Source organism: Lampetra planeri, chromosome 36 (assembly GCF_965212315.1).
Source record: "Lampetra planeri chromosome 36, kcLamPlan1.2.h2, whole genome shotgun sequence".
NCBI lineage: Eukaryota > Metazoa > Chordata > Hyperoartia > Petromyzontiformes > Petromyzontidae > Lampetra > Lampetra planeri.
Window position 1 is genome coordinate 7,355,005 of NC_136142.1, and position 21,895 is coordinate 7,376,899.

A 21,895-nucleotide genomic window follows, 5' to 3' on the forward strand; every position below is an offset into this window, starting at 1 on the left:
TTTTGATGTTTTACCTACGTGACTTTACCGAAAAAACCTAAGAATATGATAATTGTTGATCCTGCCATTGGAGTGTCTAAACGCGTCGTAAATACAAACGGCGACAGTTTACAGAACGCCGCGACCACAGCCCCAACCCCTTCCCCACCCACCCACCCACCCCCCCCGTAACAATGCAGTGGAAAGAAAAAAATACTACAGGCATCGGCCTAATAGGGTCGCCACTACTGGGACACCGCAGTGGCGAAAGGTCATTTCCCTCGCCCGGCACACTGGAGGTGCCGTGGGGTCGATCCCAGTACCTGGCGACGCCTGTTGTTGTGTATGTGGAGTCCGCGTGTTCCCTCCCTCTCTCTGTCTACCCGTGGTGGTTGTGTTGTTCTACGGGTTGCTCCGATGTTTGCCCAGTGTCCAGTGCGGGGCCTGTAGCATATGTTAAAGGGGCCCTTAACAACATTTTTTAAAACACACGCATTTTTAACTTGCATAGTAAAGTTATTGTATTTTTTCATTTGCTATACAGCCAGATAATACGACAAATCGCTAACCTTGAACACCCAGCCGTTCATAAAAGTTGAAGGCGGTATAGCACTACAGTAATAGAGCAAGTGCAGAATCACTGAACCGGAATTGAGAGCTTGAAAGCATTTATCGAGGGGCCCTTGAAAGTGCGGGGCCCGTAGCTACACGTGTAGCTACTTTCGCTACTACGATAAAACCGGCACTGCCCACGTATCTCCCACTCGCGGCGATAAAATGCCGATTAATGCTCGTTAGCGGAGGGGGGGGGGGGCAAGGGCGAACGGACGGACGGCGGAAAACGTGAAAAAAATACAACTCAGACCCATCGAGATCCTTTCGAGTGAGCGATCGCGGCTGGGACTGCTGTTCCGCGCCATCACACCTTACATCAATTTCTCTCGTCTCTTCTCCCGCTGCACTAAGTGGATTGATGCTTGTCCCCTACGCAGCGCGAGATGGGGTGCTAAGCTTCTCTTTGGCTGTGGGGTTTTATTGCAGCTTGCGAACGCATTCGCGTGCGTGCGTTTCTGTGTGCGCACGCTGCGCGATGAACCCGGCGACCCGGGTTCGATTCTCGCTCACGGGCAACACCAGTGACGATTTTATCTGAACCGGTCCTGGGCCTCCCCTAGGTCGACTCAGCCTCCAATGAGCACCTGGTGCGGTGTGTAGTAAACATTCGCCACTAGGGAGCCAAAGGCGGTCGGTCGCGTTTGCTGGCCACCAATCCCCTCGTGTGCCGTGCCGGCCTTCTTAAGTGCTCGCTAACAGCAATTGCCCCAACAGTCTATTGAGGCTATACTGGGGACTTTTGTCTTTGTATTGTACACACACCCGGGCCCTTTTTGCAGTGAGACGTGAGTGTTAACCACTGGCGGTGTTGGAGGTTTTCCTTCTGCAGTGGATTAATGAAGGGCTCTCCTGTATAAATTGAAAAAAAAGTTACGTAAGAACGTTTTACTCCCAGAGTAAACCTAAAATATATTAAACAGCACCATTTGTCAAAGCACACGCAACTTGTTGGAGTGGTGAGCACTGTTTCTCTCGGCGTGGAGAGAGAGGACACGTGCTTATAACGTCTCTGATGATCCGGCAATAGTTGTTGACACTGTCCGACTACTGATGAGCCCAAGGCGACGCAAATCAGTTCCAGAATTTGCAAGTTGAAATCATTTAAACTTGTGGCTGACTTGACATGCCTGGAAGGCCTTGCAAAGCAACCGATGAACTCAAATATATTTTATATTTTTGTTGTTGTTATTACTACGTGGCCCAGAATGCCGTGCTCCAGGGAATCTTCCGAGGTTATTTAACTAAAATAAGATAGCGTGAGGGGGGCCGCGGGAGTAACGAGACGAAACTGAGCAACGGTTCACACACAATGAGACAACTGCCACATTTAAAATATTCCGTACGATGTACGGGACGTGTTTTTTTTTTTACAGCTCGCAATTAAAGATGGGAGATGGTGGCTAGCCAGAGGTCGCAAACGGGTTTTGATTCCTTACCCGTACCCGGTTTCACCAGGGTCGCAAACGGGTACCCGTACCCATACCCGGTCGCACCAGGGTCGCAAACGGGTACCCGTACCGGGCCGTACCCGTACCCTACCCGTACCCGGCCGGGTACGGGTAGGGTACGGGTATAGGATACCTGATTGCGACCTCTGGGATGAAGCCATGTTGCAGGCGCGGGTGGGTTGATTCTAGGAACTTGAATTGTGAGAAGAGACAAGACGTTGGGAAATGAGTGACAAACAGTTACTCACCAATGACTCACGGTCTACCCGTACCCGTACCCGGCCGCACCAGGGTCGCAAACGCGTACCCGTACCCGGCCGGGTACGGGTAGCCGGGTATCGGGTATGGTACGGGTATCGAGTACCCGGTTGCGACCTCTGTGGCTGGCTGCTACTGCTGCCTGATACAGCAACGAGTGCGGGGGGAAAAACCCAAGAGAAGGAGATGAGAGAGAGAGAATTAAAAACAACACAAAACCGATCCGTGTCAGAAGCCACATTACGGATGGGAGACGTTTCCAGGTCGTTACAGAGAAATCATTACACAATGTGGGGCCAGAGAGGGGGGGGGGGGTTAGTTTTCTAATTAAGTCGTAAGAATAACTGTCGACGATGCCGTAGAATAAATGATACCTTGAACGTGTCTTCTTGTGCAGCGATGCGCTACGGCGTGTGTGTGTGATTGTTGGTATTGTCAGTGAGGGCGCTGGACAAGAATAAGCGAACTGGGGGAAAACGTGGACAAAAAAAACATATTGGAGGTTACAGGAAATATCACGTCAAATTCAAATCCGCATAAATTATTTCATTTTCGTTTATTAAAGCAAATTACGATTAATTAATCTTTATCTTGTCTACATCTCCATTCCTTTATTGCACTAAATCGCTATCTGGACCATATCTATTCTTAGGTTTTTTCGGTAAAGTCGCGTAGGTAAAAAATAAAAATTAATAAAAGTAAAATGAAAATAAAATCATATAATATTACCTACGTGACTTTACCGAAAAAACCTAAGAATATGAATCCTTGTAGTCACGAAAGCTTCAAATCTAGAATGGACCATATCTCTTCTGTAATCTCACGTGGATTTTATACAATGAAAAGAGTGGGGGGGGGGTTTCTGGCAATATCTGCCACGGGCTTCTAAGAGGCCACCACCGCCACTACTCGCCGTCATGTGTTCGTGGTTGGTGTGTAAACAACCGATTAAGCCTCCTGGCAGATCTTCAATTCTCACATCGAATCATCACAGTCAGTAGTCGCTTCAGAGTTGGCCGGGGGACGTGGGATTTGGGGAGGGTGGTGGGGGAGAAAACCACAACGACAACAACAACAACAAAGCCCTCCGATGCCTTGAACGCACCACCACGACTGGCCTCGGTTTGCCTATCGGACATCTGTCTTATAACCCCACGGGGGAGGCGTTTGTGAAGAAAACCGTGGTGATTTTTTCGTTGCGTGCGTGCGTGTGTTTTTTTTTTCTTTTGATGTGACGATGCCTCAGAAAGTCAGAGCTTGACAAAGCGACCACGCTTACAGTGCGCGTCCACGTGGCAAAAGACCTCGCGGGGTACCTGGGTGGGCACCGTCCAGGAGCCCTGTGGTGTTCACTACCTCGGCTGGGTTCGATCCCGAACCCCGACGCCTGCCTGTGTATTTGGAGTTTTCGTTCTCGCTTTCTCTCTCTCTCCCCGTGGTCGCGTGGATTTATCTCCCAATCCTCCGGGGTTTCCCTCCGCATTTGGAATCGGCGTGCGTTCAGAGAGGGTTTGGCCGATAAAACATTACCATGCGATAAGCCACTTCGTTGAGCTATCATTTGTGATGACCAGGTCGCTTCTGAAGAAAGATCTACATAGCTCAGTGGGGCCTTACCTGGTAAAATAATAACAAAAAAAGTGAAAAAAAAACGTGTCAATTCGTTTTTTTTCAAGTTGTATCCCTTGGCTGGCAGGAAGTGGCCCAGTAGAGGGCCCTGCCAGAGAGCAGTCGTGCTCATGCGGCGTGGACGGCTGGATGGGTGACGGGGGTCACCGCCTTCACTTGCAGCGGCCCAAACAGAGACGTGTACGTCCTGCTGCTAGGAACGTGCGCTGAACTTATTTTCGCAGCGTACGTAGCAAACGGTGCTAATCGGAGGCGCTGGGGAAGAACACGTGTCACTGCTGACCCCTGCGGTCACTGCGGAGGGATCTGTGTCACAGCCTGGACGGGGCTCGTTTAGCCGTGGACGCTTCTGCATGAAAGAAGAATGTAAGTTTAAGATTTTTTTTTTATAATTAAACAAAGGATAACTTAACCACTAACTCCAAGTGACGAAGACAGCCATGCTTGTTTCCATGTTTTACCACAAGTATGTGTGGTTAATGCAGACGTGATGGCGTTTGAACATCTTACCACCTCTTGTTTTATTTCCAGACAGGGTAAATATATGTTTATTTAAATCATTTTTGAAACTGGCAAAACGATCCCATAGACACAGCCATCGTGATTTCGACGGGCAGCTCGTAGTATCACGAGGGGCGTCGTCGCCGATTGTGTATCACCTGCAGACAAGACTCGTCGCACAAGTGCTCCCCACTAAATGAACCACAATAACCTCGCTGGTTTCGTCAAGGAGCACAAACCATCACGCGAACTCCGGTCATTCTTACAGCGGTGGCTGTTGGCTGGCCATCGAACTAAGACGAGCACCGGATCACGCGCTCTCAGATGCGCTTATGTGGCCGTCTGGAACGCTTTTCCTTCCGATATTAGGAATCCACCGGAGCTATGCACTTTTAAATAATCATCTAGATTGAAATCTCATTTCTTTAGAGCTGCTTTTGTGTTTAGTTTGTTGTCTTTCTCCCGCGCCTCCGATGAACACGGTTGGCTAAGTACGGTGCAAAAGAAGTTCAATATACGTACAACACCACCCATGAAAATAAACATCAACATCTCCTCCTGCTCCTCCTCGCCCACTGCCAGCAGGCTTCTCACCCTCTCTCCCCCCATGGCCCAGCCAATGATGGATTATGGATTTAAGTACGACAGCGCCACAGCCGAAAGGTTAAGCAAGCGGCAGATTGATGACCCCGTGAGGTCGAGCGCGAGGTGCGGATTGTTACTCTCCGGCGGCGGTGGTGACGACGAGGGCCCGGGCTATCCGTTACTGCCCCTTTCCCCCGGCGAGAGATAAACGGCACTTGCCGCTGTGTTTTTGTTCCTCGGCCTCGTGGCGGTTAAAATTACGCGCGTGTGTGCGAAAAAGAAAGGGGGAAATAACGTGATGGAAGAGTTTTGGATTTTTAAAAGGTCGGATTTTGGATTTTTTTTGTACGGCTGAAAGTAGAATATTGATCCTGTTTTTCTTCTCCTCCTTCAGATAATTCACACTGCGTAATAATATGTTTAACTTATTTCGCACCGCATGTCGACAACAGTTGGTAATCGGGTCATTCTGAAATGTAAAACATTTTTGGATCATCTGACATGTTGTGCCCAGGCAGCAACAATATTAGATGTTTCGGAGTAATTGGAAATCACGAATACACAGCCCTAAGCATAAAGAGAGTGGTGGCACAGTGGTTAGCGCACTGCGCTGTGACCCTGGAGACCAGAGATACACATCGGGAAACAGCTAAAATCTGTATGTGAGATCTGAATCGAACCTGGGCTCACCCTGAGTGCATGAAGAAAACCCCACACACTCGAGAGAGAGAGTCCCACTCAGATCTATGCACAAGTAGATTCAAGAATGCATTGCTGTGCTGCCAACTACAGGCCACCTTTGTTTATTCTTTTGTTCACTGGGATTACGTCTCATTGAGCTAAAAAGGGCTCTCATCAACGGGGAAATGTTTGCACGGCCAAGCCAACAATTCAATGTAACCAGGGAAACAGATTGGGCACTAAAGGGCAATTTCTGAATTGTTTTTCTCTCATAATTCATGCTAGAAGACAAAGATATTTACATTTGGAGCACTCGCAAAAAAAATAATGGAATGTCACGAAACTACTTCTGAGATTCATCCAACTTTCACTGAAACCACACTAGGCACTGCACCTTCTCACATGGCAAGCTATCGAGATGATCATCGCAATCAAACTGAAACTTGCAATCCTCAAGAGATTGGAAATAAGTCAGATTAAATGTGAAATGTTGAGTTTAGTTGCGCAGACATTAGTGGCTGTACTTCAGAACCGGATTTCATCGGAGGTGAAACCTGAAATGAACCCAGAATTCCAACGGTACCGGTTCAGTGTCTCTGACATATTAGCCCCAGTGAGCTGTCTGGCCATCTCATGACAAAGATCCCCACGTATATCCTTAACAAACCGTTGGGGCGAGTGCTGTTATCGGGAACATATTTAGGCCGGCACGGCACATGAAGGGATGGGTGGCCAGCACCACGCCCGGCCGGCTTTGTCTCCCCAGTGGCGATGCTTAAACATTGTGCCAGGTATTCATTGGAGGCTGAGCCGACCTAGGGGAGGCCCAGAACCGATACAGATTATCGTTGGTGACCGTGAGCGGGAATTGAACTCGGGTCACCGGGTTCGTAGCGCAGCGCACTAACCGTTGCGCCACCACTCCCCACACACATCTCATGACACACACACACACATACACACACACGTACGAATTCTGACACTGCTTCATCTAGGTGAAGACGCACAGATTTATTCACTAATAATGGAAAGGTCACTGCAAGGGTCAGGCTGGCATTTACTAGCCACAAAGCGAGGTGTGGGTAGAAGATTTAGAATTTGGATTTGGAAAATGAGGATAGGGTGGTGTGGCCACGCACACCAGAAAATCAACATCCCAGAGACGTGATCATTCTATGAGTTTTCCAGACCGTTATTTTTAAGTAGCATGCTGCTCGAACCAGAGAATGCTTGACCGGGTCCAACCTTTTGAGTATCATGAGCAGAGTCAGGCGTGTTATACAAATACCCTGCCGGCTTGCCAGATGTTATTGGCAAGAGCACCACCTCGCCTGTACAAAGGGGTCCACAGTTCAACACAAAAAGCAATATTGTATAAACACTCGTTGTGTGCTGTTGTAGAGCATTGTGGGTAATACGTACATGCTTAGGACTCCATTGGTTGCTCAACATGAAATATTTTCTCCGGTTGCCCAGTTGATTACATCTTAATATATAGAGGACTGCAGAGCGTTGGTGGGGAAGGGGATTTGGGGCTGGCTCACCTCACGCCTCTCTGGCATTCTCTCTCTTTGAAGGCGAGCTGATATTGTGCGGTGTTTTAAATTTTTTAACAATGACTATTGATTCCTAAATCATTACCACTCTTACCATGTCAACATTGCTGCATTATTATTTAGCCCATCAGCTTCCAGATTAATATCTCATAGGGCAGCACACTGGTGGCTACAGGAGCCGTATGAAGTAGTGACACGTTGCATATTTGCATAGGAAAATACATAATCCATGTGTCGCGCGGAATGATTTCGATACCGTGCAACTGTGAAAATTAGATCCCATGCTGATCGATAAATCAAAACATCGTCACGTGCCTACCCAGTCGGGATGTTCGTCGATTTCTTTTTTGTTTTGCAGCTGCCAGAAAATCAGGAGTGATGAGATCAACATTATTATTATTATTACGGGACCTGTTTTTGCCAGCATCAAAGTATGACCCGTAAGAATAGATTTTACCCTTTCTGGCAATAAAACAAGAGGTATTAAGGTGTTCAAACACCAATTAGAAGCCTTTTGCACGGAGGCAAGTCTGCATTAACCACGCGTACTCGTGGTGAACATGCAAACGAACTCGTATAATAAGCACGCATTGTCTTCGTAACTGATTATATAGCCCTAGATTTGAAGCTTTCGTGACTGCAAGGATTCATATTCTTAGGTTTTTTTCGGTAAAGTCACGTAGGTAAAACATTAAAATTAACAAAATAAAATAAAAATCACGACGTTTCGGAGGCAACACAAGCTTCCGTCTTCAGGTGGAACCGCCAACCATTATATAAACGGAGTGGTAGCTCCTGCAATCTCTCATTTACTTGATACAGCTGTCGTGGCTGTGGCGGTTCCACCTGAAGACGGAAGCTTGTGTTGCCTCCGAAACGTCGTGATTTTTATTTTATTTTGTTAATTTTAATGTTTTACCTACGTGACTTTACCGAAAAAACCTAAGAATATGATTACATAGCCGCTCACCCCGAGTTCTACATGCTGTGACAAGTGCATTGTCTTTGTACTGCTCAACTTTTGGCGTTCTCTGTCTGACACTGGTGGCACTAGGCGACAAAGAATGCTGTCTCTGGTGTAGGCCAATCAATTTGGAAGACAATGCCCATCTATAATTATTATTATCAGAGACTGTTGGAATGTTCACCACAAGCGAGGTTAACATTCGTCGACGTGTGCCAGCTTGCACACACGTTGCTTTGTTCTGCTCTCAAAACTGCTCTAGAGGAGTTGTATACCCCTAGCTGCCATTGCTATTCAGTGGCCTAAAATCAAATGATTCGCTCCGGATGACCACTGCAAAGTATGATTTTGTGTTTTGATTTAGTGGGTGCTGATCTTCAAAGGTACATTGCAAAATTTTGATACTCCTACTGATGCTCCTGCTATTGTGGAGTGACTCATGCAGCCAGCTATGGCTACAGGGTTTGGTGGTAGATGTTGTTTTATGTCGTTTATTGTGAAATTTCAGTCACAGTTCCTATGATCACTGTTACATTGCTTTTATGGATTTATTACGTTTTATGGTTAAACTGATGGCTCTAATCTAAGTTGTCTTGTGGTTGTTGTTGTTTGACTTGCATCCGACTGGGATTTTTGGTGTACAATGCTTTTTTCTGGAAGACTTTGCAGTTTTTTCCTGGATTTTTCTGTTTGCGCATAGTCACTTTAAGATGTTTTCTTGTTCATGTTTTTGTTTTTTGTTTGTTGCGGTTGCACCCGATTCAAGAGCCGAATGGCTCACAGAGCTATACCAAATAAATGAAACTGAACACTCAAACTGAAATTGTAATGTTCTCACCGATTGTAAGAGCTGGCAAAGGAGTGATAATGATCATGCTGGAAAAAGGAATGGGATAATTGTAGAGGAATGTAAAGCCACTTACTCACAAACCAACGGTACACAGGGCATTATGTAACAATGACAACAATGAAAGTGGAAAAATTAAGACCGATCAAAATAAAAAAAAACACTTGTCAACAACACTGCTTTATCTATGGGACCTTGCATGTTTTGCCACAAGTATATGTGCGGTTAATGCAGACTTGACGCTTTGCAAAATGTATATCTGGTGTTTGAACATCTTAACACCTCTTTTATTGCCAGAAAGGGTAACACCCATTCTTATATTTGTTTCAACACTGCTGTGGTACATTAGGAATGAATCACTCTTTTAAGTATGTCCTTGTGCAGCAAGGCAGTAAAGTGTGGTTCTGTGAAAGTCATGATGTGCTGTGCAGTGCATCAATGCATGTGTGTACAGCAGCATGTGATGACTGAGTCGGGCCTGTAGGTAGCTGGCAGGGTTATTGAATGACCACGCGGATATACCAGTCACATGGTTCATGGCGGCTCGGGAGCAAGGCTGGTTGTAACACACGTGTTGTTGCATTTTACAGAGTGACGGTGCTGTTCTTCCCAAGATTAATATTAACCACAATAAATAAATGTGCTTGCCCTCGATTTGGAGCACCTGCCCACGTTCTTCATTTCGAGTGTGCAACACTGCCTTAACAGAAAAAAACACCACACGCATGAAGTTATTATCTATTTATAAAATATCTAATCGCTGACAGTAACATGCAATAACCCGTCTGATCAGTGGCGGCTCCTGCAAAATCTCTGAGGGGGGGCAAATGTCTGGATGATTGATAAGGATAAGGTCCACCCATGCAATGGATAAATTAACAGCTTAAGCATGTAAAGGCAACTTCACTTCTGTGTGGTGGCCTTAAATAGACAGAGGGGGGGCGGAGGCAGAGAGAGGGAGGGGGGTAGAGAAAAAATTTGCATATCAATTGGTGCTGCAAGAACGATTACACGGCAAGCAAGCCTGAAAATCAGGAGAAAGACACACTAAAATTAAAATAACCTAGTAAAATATCGAAATGTAATGTAATACAACACAGAGGGTCGGTCAACACACAATTAACGCATAGCCTGGTTGATTACGTGTTTCAAAGATTGCTAAGTTAGAATTTGAGTGTGAACATTCTAAAGAGGACACAGGCAGAGAAAACAAGTCGCCAGAGAGAGAGAAAAAAGATAAGCTTAAAACTTCCCCGTAGAAGTGGTTCAATCTTAATTTTAGAACTTTCGTGACTGCAGGAATTATTATTTGGTTCTTTCGGTTAAGTCACGTCTAAAGATAAAATAATAAATTAAATTAAATAATAGAATACGACGTTTCTATTATTTAATAATAAATTAAATTAAATAATAGAAACGTCGTATTCTATTATTTAATTTAATAATAAATTAAATTAAATAATAGAAACGTCGTATTCTATGATTTAATTTAATGTATTATTTTATCTTTAGACGTGACTTAACCGAAAGAACCAAATAATAATTCCTGCAGTCACGAAAGTTCTAAAATTAAGATTGAACCACTTCTACGGGGAAGTTTTAAGCTTATCTTTTTTCTCTCTCTCTGGCGACTTGTTTTCTCTGCCTGTGTCCTCTTTAGAATGTTCACACTCAAATTCTAACTTAGCAATCTTTGAAATACGTAATCAACCAGGCTATGCGTTAATTGTGTGTTGACCGACCCTCTGTGTTGTATTACATTACATTTCGATATTTTACTAGGTTATTTAATTTTAGTGTGTCTTTCTCCTGATTTTCAGGCTTGCTTGCCATGTAATCGTTCTTGCAGCACCAATTGATATGCAAATTTTTTCTCTACCCCCCTCCCTCTCTCTGCCTCCGCCCCCCCCCTCTGTCTATTTTAGGCCACCACACAGAGACGATCACCTCTCTCTGTTACCTGTGTTACTCTCGCTATGTATCTTGGTAATATCTGTCTGCCAATATGTCTGTCTATAGTTTTCTGGTTAGATTTTATGTCGCTATTTCATTATACCTGATGATGATTGCTTGTGTTGCAATCGAAACGTCGTATTCTATTATTTAATTTAATTTATTATTTTATCTTTAGACGTGACTTAACCGAAAGAACCAAATAATAATTCCTGCAGTCACGAAAGTTCTAAAATTAAGATTGCAACTTCACTTCTTTAATATTAATGAAAAATAAAGTGACTCTTACAATACATCTTGTTTGTTTCTATCTCACTATTATTACAATCCACTTAGTTTCTTTTATTAAAGATTCCACTAGGTGGCGACAAATAACATTATTGACTGAAACGTGCTTACGTATGATGACGTAAGCACGTTAGTGCGAGCCATCCCGGAAGCCGTAGAGAATGCATTGCAGCGCCCGCCTTTCGAAAAAAAACATCTTTGAATGTAAGTCTATGGGACCACACGGGGCGATTCTCAGCCGGAGTGAAATCGCCCAAAAAGAGGCGGTACTCCACAGAACGTGACATGACGCTGATTGGACTATATCCAGAGGCACAGTAACGGCTGAGATTGGTGGTGCGTCGCCCAATCGCCCTAATGAAGAAACCGCCCCTGCGTCTGATTATAGTTTTCCCTCTTAAGGCCGGCAGTGTTGTTGACGAGCGCGTTGAGTTGGTGTCTGTGATTGTGTGCCACTACCAACGCAGCAGCAGCAGCATCATCATCATTATCATCATCAAATCATTTGCTAAATATAAGTCAATTATGCTTCCGACACTTGAGGCATTGTAACTGCGATCAATGTGTTTTGCCTCTTGTCAAATTGATTATCAATCTCTCGTGAATGCGATTGCCATTTGGATTCATGTTGCATCTGCATGCAACCACATTTTAGATGCTTTTATATATATTAGAATATAAATAAAATGTCATTTCCTGCTCAAAATGATCGTCGAGATGGTGCTCATGTCGTATTAATAGCGCTGAGACAGTGGTGGAAATTCCAAATGCCTATGGTGGGGTGTGAGTATATCCTAAGCACAACAGCCGTTGACTTCCCCCACAAAACGGTCGTAATTTTATCGACCCCAGAGGGATTATGAGCCGAGCTCACTTACAGAGAGACCCACGATAATTCAATGCAATATGTGTCGCTGTGATGAACACCTCACTGTATCTCAAAGCTCATTTGTATCTCCGAGGGTCCTGCATTGGAATGTGTGGCCAGTTTTATCAATGTGAATCACCTTTTCCCAGGAATCGAACTCGGGTCGCGCCCAACACGTTGCAGATAAAGCACACACTTTGATACGTGGCCAAGAGTTGCACAGGTTTCCCTCGCTCTGCGCGGGTTCGGTTTATACCAGAGGTCGCAACCGGGTACCCGATACCCATACCCTACCCGATACCCGGCTACCCGTACCCGGCCGGGTACGGGTACGGGTAGACCGTGAGTCACTGGTGAGTAACTGTTTGTCACTCATTTCCCAACGTCTTGTCTGTTCTCACAATTCAAGTTCCTAGAATCAACCCACCCGCGCCTGCAACATGGCTTCATCCCAGAGGTCGCAATCAGGTACCCAATACCCGTACCCGTACCCGGCCAGGTACGGGTAGGGTACGGGTACGGCCGGGTACGGGTACCCATTTGCGACCCTGGTGCGGCTGGGTACAGGTACGGGTAAGGAATCAAAACCCGTTTGCGACCTCTGGTTTGTACAATTTCGCGTTATATATGCGGCTAACCGATTTCAACCCAAAATTTGCTCTCTGCAGTGTGAATTCACTCACACGTGGCTATGCGGTCGGACCTGGGACAACATTGTGAGTGTACTGTGTGTGTAGTGTTCGGACGACTCGGCAGGCAGCTGTTTTCTTGCGCGGTGCATTGTGGGTTGGGTGACTGTGCTGTCCATGCAACGCCGTTTCACTTTGTTGCGCACTTTTTCTTGGAACGCATCTGTTACCGCATAAAGCGAGGGAAGCCTGTAATCACGCCAGGCAAGATGACAGATTATTCCACCACTGTTTCGCCCCACCATTTTTTGATTTACAGATTGTATTTTTTTTGCACAGATTGCCGGGCGGCAGTGGCTATGCACGTGGCTGCCTGAGAATCCAGCACCGTGGAGGCGGCAGCGAGAGTTGGCGGATCACCACCGCACAGATGTTGTTGTGAGACTCCCTTCCCGTGGGCTTCGAAGAGGTGCCGTATTCCTGGCTCGCCGGGAGACGGTGGCAGAGCAAGAGTGCGGACTAATATCATCTGTCCATTCTATGTGGGATACCGTGTTGCCGCCTCGCCATCTTGGATTCTCTCTGGGTGCTCCGCTTTCCAACCACGTGCGTACATTCTCATTAACTAGCTGAAAACATCTTCACATATGCATAGAGGACCGCAGAGCTTGGGCAATTGTTGTCGCTGGCTCACCGCCTGCCTTGCCGCCTTCCAGCTTGTCAGCGATTCCTCAGCGATTGCGAGAGATTCGCATGAAGGATGACGACGATGATATAATTTAATTAAACATTATGATAAAATAAACGGATGCCAATCTCCACCAAACAAATAAATGCGTGTTTAACAGCATTTCACACAATTATACACAACAAAGCAAAACAATTAAGCGACTGTAGTCATCAACTCTCCTGCAATTCCTTTCTGTTCGTTTTCCTTGCCATCGCTTTGTATTTCCCCGCCGGAAATTGGTAAGTGTCTGGTTACGTAACGAGGAAGAAAACAAACGTTAAAATTACAAGAGTAAGATCAATTATGCAAGCTTGGTTTAGAGATGTACATTAGTTTTTGGACAACACGCATAGTGCATTCACGACAGCGCAAAGTTGGTTTTTAAACATGATTTATTTTTGCAATGTCTGGTGCCCCATCTTGTAGATGGAGTGCCCTCGCTAATAACATCTGGCAACCCAGCTAGTCCCTAACCCGAGGAGATGTTCTCAAACTTAACGCAATATTTGTTCTTATTATTATTGTTGCGATTATGCATCTTCACCCAGGAGAGCCTCGATTGTTGTGCGCGCTCCCAAAATCGAGTAATTTGCGGGTAATTTGCTCAAATTGGAAAACCAATTTTTTCTTTTTTACCATGATGAGTGGCAATGCACGCAAATTGGCCCCCTCTTTGGCGAATCACGTCATGGGATCTAAAAGCACTCGGCTCTGAAGGGGCCTCGGCGCACATCTCTTTGGTCAATGCGCACACCGTGGCACCGGGTTCGTGAGTCGAACGGCTCGTAAGTTGGAGCACAATTATGCACCCGTATTTCAATGCGCGTCTGGTCAGGGGCAAGCATTGTTTAACTCATAAACAAGAATACATCTTCTTGGTTCTTTCGGTAAAGTAACGTAGAATGGAAATAATAAAATAATAAAAATAAAACATACAAAAATAATTCTCACGACGTTTCGGCCACAACGCAAGCAGCCGTCCTCAGGTGGAGAGCAGGTCTGTCGAGTAGACAGAATCTGTCTACTCGACAGACCTGCTCTCCACCGAAACGTCGTGATAATTATTTTATTATGTTTTATTTTTATTATTTTATTATTTCCATTTTATGTGACTTTACCGAAATAACCAAGAAGATGAATCCCTGCAGTCACGAAAGCTTTAAAACAAGAATACATGTTGTACATTTGCACATGTAACACCGCAAATAGTTCCACGGTTCGGTTCGCGAGTTCACATTCACAAGTGGGTTAAAAATAAATAACTCATGGAAGCTCGTTCGTAAGTGTGGACATTCGCAAGTCGGGTGTTCGTAAGTCAGCGACTGTCTGTAATAGACAGGGTGGGCCTGCTTGCTTCGCACCATGAACTTCTGCAACATTCGGCAAGTCCAACCGAGTCCACGTTTATTTCTTGTACAGGGACTCTACTCATGAACGAGTTGGGTTCCAGAGGCCTGTTCGTAAGTCGATTTGTTTGTAAGTCCAACGTTACTACTGTCGATTCCAAACATGTTTTATGGCATGTACACTAAACACGGGGAATGGCTTTTAAAAGTTGTGTCATCTCCTGTAGATGTAGATGCCACTGATTCTTCATGTTCTGCAGATGTAGATGCTACTGGTTTTTTATGTTCTGCATAGATGCCACGCTGCTGAGACATGATGGGAGTTGATAATGTTCGTGAAAAGCACAGTCGACGTCGTAGTCAACCGCACAGCAACGACACAACAACAATGGTGGCCCAAGGCAGAAATGCTGGGAATGCTGGGTAATGACACCGAACAACCACCGCCATCTATTGTGCGGCGGTTGAACTTATGACTCTCGGTCCGAGCAGGCAACTGGACATACAGACCAGGTTTGTTCGTATCTCTGAAAGTTCGTTTGTCGAATGTGCATAAGTAGAGAAGTCCTTGTACTGAGGTCCATCATCGGTGGTTAGTCTTGCAGTTAAACTATGCCTCTCAATACAAATATGTTGCATTACTGGCTTCGTCCCTCCCAAGATATGATCACCATCCAATACTTGTTTATTGTATTTTTCATGACCGATACCTTTGTGGAAAGACGCGTGGAGAGATGCAATACTTCCAAGTAGACTGAGAGACGGGAAGAGGAAAATATGGATCGCAGAACCACAGCAGCAGCTTTAAGAGACATCATAGTGTGACTGTGAAGTAAAGTCAGTGGGGCTTGGGATATGACGCCAGAAGAGATGATGGCTGATATTATAAACTGGTGATGGATGTTGCATTCAAAGAAGAGAACAGACCTGAGGGGCGACAACCCCACAAGGAGGATGGAATGATTAAACCGGCTCGTGCGCATGAGCGAGACGGATTTTACTGCGTCGCGATAGTGTGATCGATGGCAATGACTTGGGGAGGACTTAATTTCATCCAGCAGTGGATAAAGCACGACTGATGATGCTGACCCGTGCGACCAACAACTTGTTCAATTGATCCACTTTACAAAAGCTCAATTTAGATTGCTCACTCACACACAGAAACCCTCACGCAACGAACCAAATATATTTACAACCAGGCTGACAAAGAGCAACAACAACAACAAAACCCTTCCCTCCCCATGTTTGCAGGGTGTTTTAAAGAGATGTACCCAATTTCAAAGCAGTATATTTCACGATGGCAACATGTTACAATTACACAAAAAGTTACAAACGGTTTAATGAGTTATAAAGTTTTACTAACCATTTTATCAATTCTCTATCTGCCCTCCACCTGCTGTACAGACAACATCGAGCCGATAGTTGAATTCGTCCCAAACGCCTCCCTTCTTACGTTTTCCTCTGAGATCCGTGGTCGGCCTGTGCTCTTCCCCTTACATAAACAGCCTGCTTCCTCAAATTGTCGGTACCAATGACGAATGCTCTTTGACGTTGGCGGATCAATGCCAAAACGCACGCTGCACCGCAATTACGGATTCAGTCTTGCCGAACTGCAGAACGTAAAACGCCTTGTGTTGCGGGGTCGCCATCTTGCGAATGACTGAGGCTAGGGGCTGTTTGTGCGCTGTGAAAAGGGCATCTCTCAGTAATCATTTGAAACTTTATGCCCCGCCCTTTCAAGTGGTAAGAGTTTCATTCATGGGCGGTTCGTGGTTGCAGAGATATAGCGATTTCAAATCGGGTCCATCGTTTTAAAACACCCTGTGTAATAAAACACACAAATGGCATTCGTCAGTCGTTTCACTCAATATCAGCTTGGGAATTAGTCCCCTAAAAATAAACGCGTTCACGGACGCTCGCAGTTCCGCGTGCCAAACCCAACTCACCGTGCCCGCACAACGTGAGCTTTGCGTGACACCTTACGGGGGTAGTTGGTGGTAGGGAGGGGGTGGGGCACCGACTGCACGTTGCGTGTTGAGGGAGAAAGATTTGAAGAAAAAAATGTCCGCCGCCGGATGTGGCACCTCCCGTGGAACAAAGCGCAGCGGTGCCTCGACTTCGCGCCCGTTACCCGATGCGACTTCTTGCGTGTCCCCAGCGTTCCTGAAACAGCCCCCCCCCCAACCCCCCCAATCCCCCCCCCCCACCGTGCCGTCCCCTGACTCCCCATCGCACGCGCGCACGCAAATTAGCTCGCGCCTGTCCGCAAAGTTTTCCGTTTATAGCCTCGACAACATCCACCTTGAGAAATAATAATAATAATTGTCTCTGGAAATAGCTGATGAAAGACTAATTTAGAAACAAGTTCACGCGTTCATAGATTCCTTTTAAGGTTTTTTTTCTTTTCTTTTTAGAACGTGTTTGGTTTTCGACTTTCTCCAAATTGTATTCCGCGCGCCCGCAAAAGTTTTCCGTTTGAAGCCTCGACAAGATCCACCTTGATAAAAAAACAAATTGTCTCTGGAAATAGCTGATGAAAGACATTTAGAAACCAGTTCACGCGTTCACAGATTCTTTTGAAGGTTTTTTCTTTTCAAACCGTGTCTTGTTTTGGACTCTCTCCAAATGTTATTCCGTTTGTTGACACGATCGGCGTCATGTCACCGCACGGAAGTGCATTTGTTGCTGTATTAGGCAACAGCCCACGGAAGCGGATATCACAGAATTACATCCGAGATCCCTTAACGTGACCCCTGGCATCATTTGCCCACCCCACCCACTCACCCACCGTGTGCCTACGACAGAGCAATGCCCGTCACATTATGATCAAGACTTAATAGTTTTACTTCACAGAGCTGGAATTTAGGCAAATTTTGTGTAAAATGTGTTGTGCGGTCACTGGACCCCCCCCCCTCGTTCAACTCAGCCTTAGATTAGTAACTAATGCATTGCTGTAAAACATCAATACTGGGAAGGCAAAGGTGCTCTCGAGGGGAGCTGGTGACACGTTGGCCCAACGTTCCATGTTTACTGGCCATCCCCAAATCGTTGCATGAATGAGGACATATATAGGAGTCTTTTTTTTTTTAAACCGGGTAGTGTGCTTGTTTCGATTTAAAGCTTTCGTGACTGCAGGGATTCATCTTCTTGGTTATTTCGGTAAAGTCACGTAGAAGGGAAGTAATAAAATAATAAAAATAAAACATAATAAAATGAAATAATTCTCACGACGTTTCGGCTACAACGCAAGCAGCCGTCTTCAGGTGAAGAATGAGACACTACCAAGCTAGGAGCTTATATATAAACTGGGTTGGAGGTGGAAGAGCGCCTTAACAAAAAAGAATGTGCATATGAAGAGGAATTTAGCATATTCATGGAAAATGCGTAGGAGGTGGGCGGGGGGGGGTTTCAAAGGCATATTATGCCCATGCATTATGCAGGATCAACAGCACCAAGGGGGGGTGCAGGGAGTAGCATTAACAAAGGATTCAATACAGTACATAAAATCCGTGATCTGGTACCGTCTGTAAAAGATGTGGTTCCAGACATACAGTACCCTGGTGTCTACAAACTAAGTTGCCTCTGTGGTAGCAGTTACATTGGGGAAACCAAACGACATGTCTCGGACCGCATCCGTGAACATAAAGCTGACCTGAAACACGGTAGGACAAACACCTCAGCCGTGGCAGATCACTGTTACAACTCAGTGGGCTCACATGACATTGACTTCTCCAAGACAGAGGTTCTCTGCAAGCCATCTGGCTATCATGAGAGATTCGTTCATGAGGCGATCCACATATACAAACACAGAGACAATTTTAACCGAGAAGATGGATTCTGGCTTAGCAATCATTGGAAGGACGTAATAAACCATTTCGATACACATTAGGGTGGGTAGAATAATACATAGTGTTATGTTGAAATGTATAAGGTATAGGGTGGTTTATAGTAATACAGTATATAATTTAATGTTGGGTTTATCTATGGCAGTATATAGTACGGTATATGCTCGTGTGATGTAAGAGAATAAAGTTTAAATGGAAGCATATTATATAATTTTTACGACGTAGAATTGTAATGTATTACTTGCGGTTAGTAACTCAGCTTATTGTAGAGTATAGTAAGTATACTGATGGTGCTATGCAGTTTATACTTTAGTTTTTTATGTAGTTTATACTTTAGTTTTCTACGAGGTTGTTTAGTAACTGCAGCTACATATCAATAACATTCCTTTCCTTTGTTAATGCTACTCCCTGCACCCCCCCTTGGTGCTGTTGATCCTGCATAATGCATGGGCATAATATGCCTTTGAAACCCCCCCCCCCCGCCCACCTCCTACGCATTTTCCATGAATATGCTAAATTCCTCTTCATATGCACATTCTTTTTTGTTAAGGCGCTCTTCCACCTCCAACCCAGTTTATATATAAGCTCCTAGCTTGGTAGTGTATCATTCTTCACCTGAAGACGGCTGCTTGCGTTGTAGCCGAAACGTCGTGAGAATTATTTCATTTTATTATGTTTTATTTTTATTATTTTATTACTTCCCTTCTACGTGACTTTACTGAAAGAACCAAGAAGAGTGTGCTTGTTGTTGGAATGTGCCATGCGTTGAAAATGCGAATAAAGAACATCCCAACAAAAATAACACCTGTGGTTATTCATTAAAAAGGGGTCACCAGGAAGTGGGTCCCCCAAATGCACGAAGGTAATCCTTCTATCCGTGATATTTTGACAGATAAGTGGAGGTCACTTGGCAAATTCTTCACCATTGCTAAGGCGCCACGGTAGCGAGATGTTAACTACCTCGCCTGGTATACAGGAGGTCGTGGGTTCGATCCCGACCCTGATGCCTGTTGTATATTTGGAGTTCGTGTGTTCTCCCCGTGGTTATGTGGATTTTTCTCTGCGTCCTCTGGGTTTTCCCCTCTACATTTAGAAACATGCGTTGAGAGTATTTGGCTGCTATAAATCTCCACGTGATAAGCCACTTCGTTGAGCTATCATATCTGGCGATGTCCCTTCTGAAAAATAACTATATAGCTCATTGGGCCTTACCTGGTAAAATATAAAAAAAATTGTTTAGTTTTTAATTTAGATTCTTTCCGTGGAAAAAAATTATGTTTTTGTTTGGGACAGGCACGAGTATTATACGATGTGATGCATTTGCTAAAAGCAATGTAAGCGCACTTGAAATACTTTTGCGAAGTCGGATGTTTCCGCGCAGGTAACACATTCCTGCGGAGGGAGCTGGTAGGAACGTTGGGTTGCTCGGTCAATGGCCAGGGTCAACGGCGGCGTGGTGTATTCCGCAAATATGGCCGACTGTGAGGGCGGGCACAAGCCGGCGTGAGTAGGTTAAACGTTGAGTTTTATAAGGGCACCACGGGGTGACCAGCCCCTCCCCACCCAGCCCCATCCCTCCCACCCTCCCCACCCAGCCCCTCCCCACCCTCTCCTCTCCACCCAGCCCCACCCCTCCCATTTTTGGATGCACGACGGACAGACGGACACAATAGTCCGCTGTGGGCTGGTGTAACCAGGAGGTTCCTACCAGTATAACTTTGTTTGCAACCTTGAGCCAAGTAATTAAAAGATTTTTGTTTGAGATTCGGCCGCTTTCATTTCCTCCTCTGGCTTTTATACTCCGAGGCACCGTTCCCGGTCGTTCGCTTATAAACCAATTTGTATTTAGCGGGGACAAAATAAATAAATAAACGCCGACGTTACAATCTGCACCTATTTAAACGTGCCTTAATTCAAACGCTGACTCCCAAGTTGCAGGGGGGGGAGGGGAGGAGCGGTGGGAAAATCCACAAATAAAAAACTAATGAACTTAAACAGATCAATGCCCCCCTCGCCGCCGTCCCCCCCCCCCCCCTCTTTACGTTTCTTGTCTTCTCCCAGGACGTTAGTTATCCCCATCGCCCCCGCCATATGAATGTTCACACCCGACCCAGCACGTGGCCCCCACTTGGGTGGGGTGGTGAGCCCAATCTCCCCCCCACCCCTTCGCAGGGGTCCTGTCGAGCCAAAGTTTCTGTCCTCGCCGTTTTGCGATCGGCGTTTTGTACCGGGCTGGCGTTGAGTTGCAATAAAAACATAAAAAAAATATAAAAAATAAATCGATACTATGACAGGGCAACGATGGGGACAAAGCTTGCAAAAATACAACGCTTGTTTCCGTTCCCCCGCGATTAACAAACTGATGTCCAAGGCAAGGGAATGCCAGAACAATACGAATGCATATCAACCTTGAGTCAAGCCTTGCTCCCAGATGCCAGGCAATAATTGCAACAACACACACAAAAAATCTCTCCGTCTCTCTCTCTCTTCAAAATGTATAACCTTCACGTGAAAGATGGCTTTCCGTCAGGATCAGACGAAGGAGGAGGAGGCAGCGACAGAGGGCTTTCCGGCAAGACCTCACCCCGGTTATCAATGGCTGTTAACGCAGCTCATTCATCGTCCCAGGCCTGCGTTCATAATTACACTGGTCAACACACTTTTTCTGGCATAAGGTATTCCAACGGTGTTAAGGTAATTTTTGAGATATCAAATATTGCATTTTCAATAAAAACTGCAGAAGAAAATATTAAATAAATGTGGATATCTACATAAAATGATATTATAAACACACAATCCTAAAAATACAGCACCATATTTTAACATTAAAGCAGTCACTGACTCGCAACAACTTGCAATCATAAGTGACAGAGTTAATTTCGGGTAAAATAAATGAAAATGGGGTATGCCGATAGCATAAAAATGATGTGATAGAGCAAATCTGAGATGAGATTTGGAATCAGCACCCTGAAATTAGTCGAGAACAGCTGCAAAATCCAGGCCAGAATTTTTTTTTTTTGTTGACCAGTGTTATTTTCACATCGTGACCACGGCGGCCGGTGTCTGCTCGCTGGCAAAGGGAGGAGAGGCTCGCGAAGTGGGGGGGTTGGGGGGTAACGGCTCAGCGGGCAGGGGGGGGTGGGCTCGGCGAAGAGGAGTCGACAAGATCCACG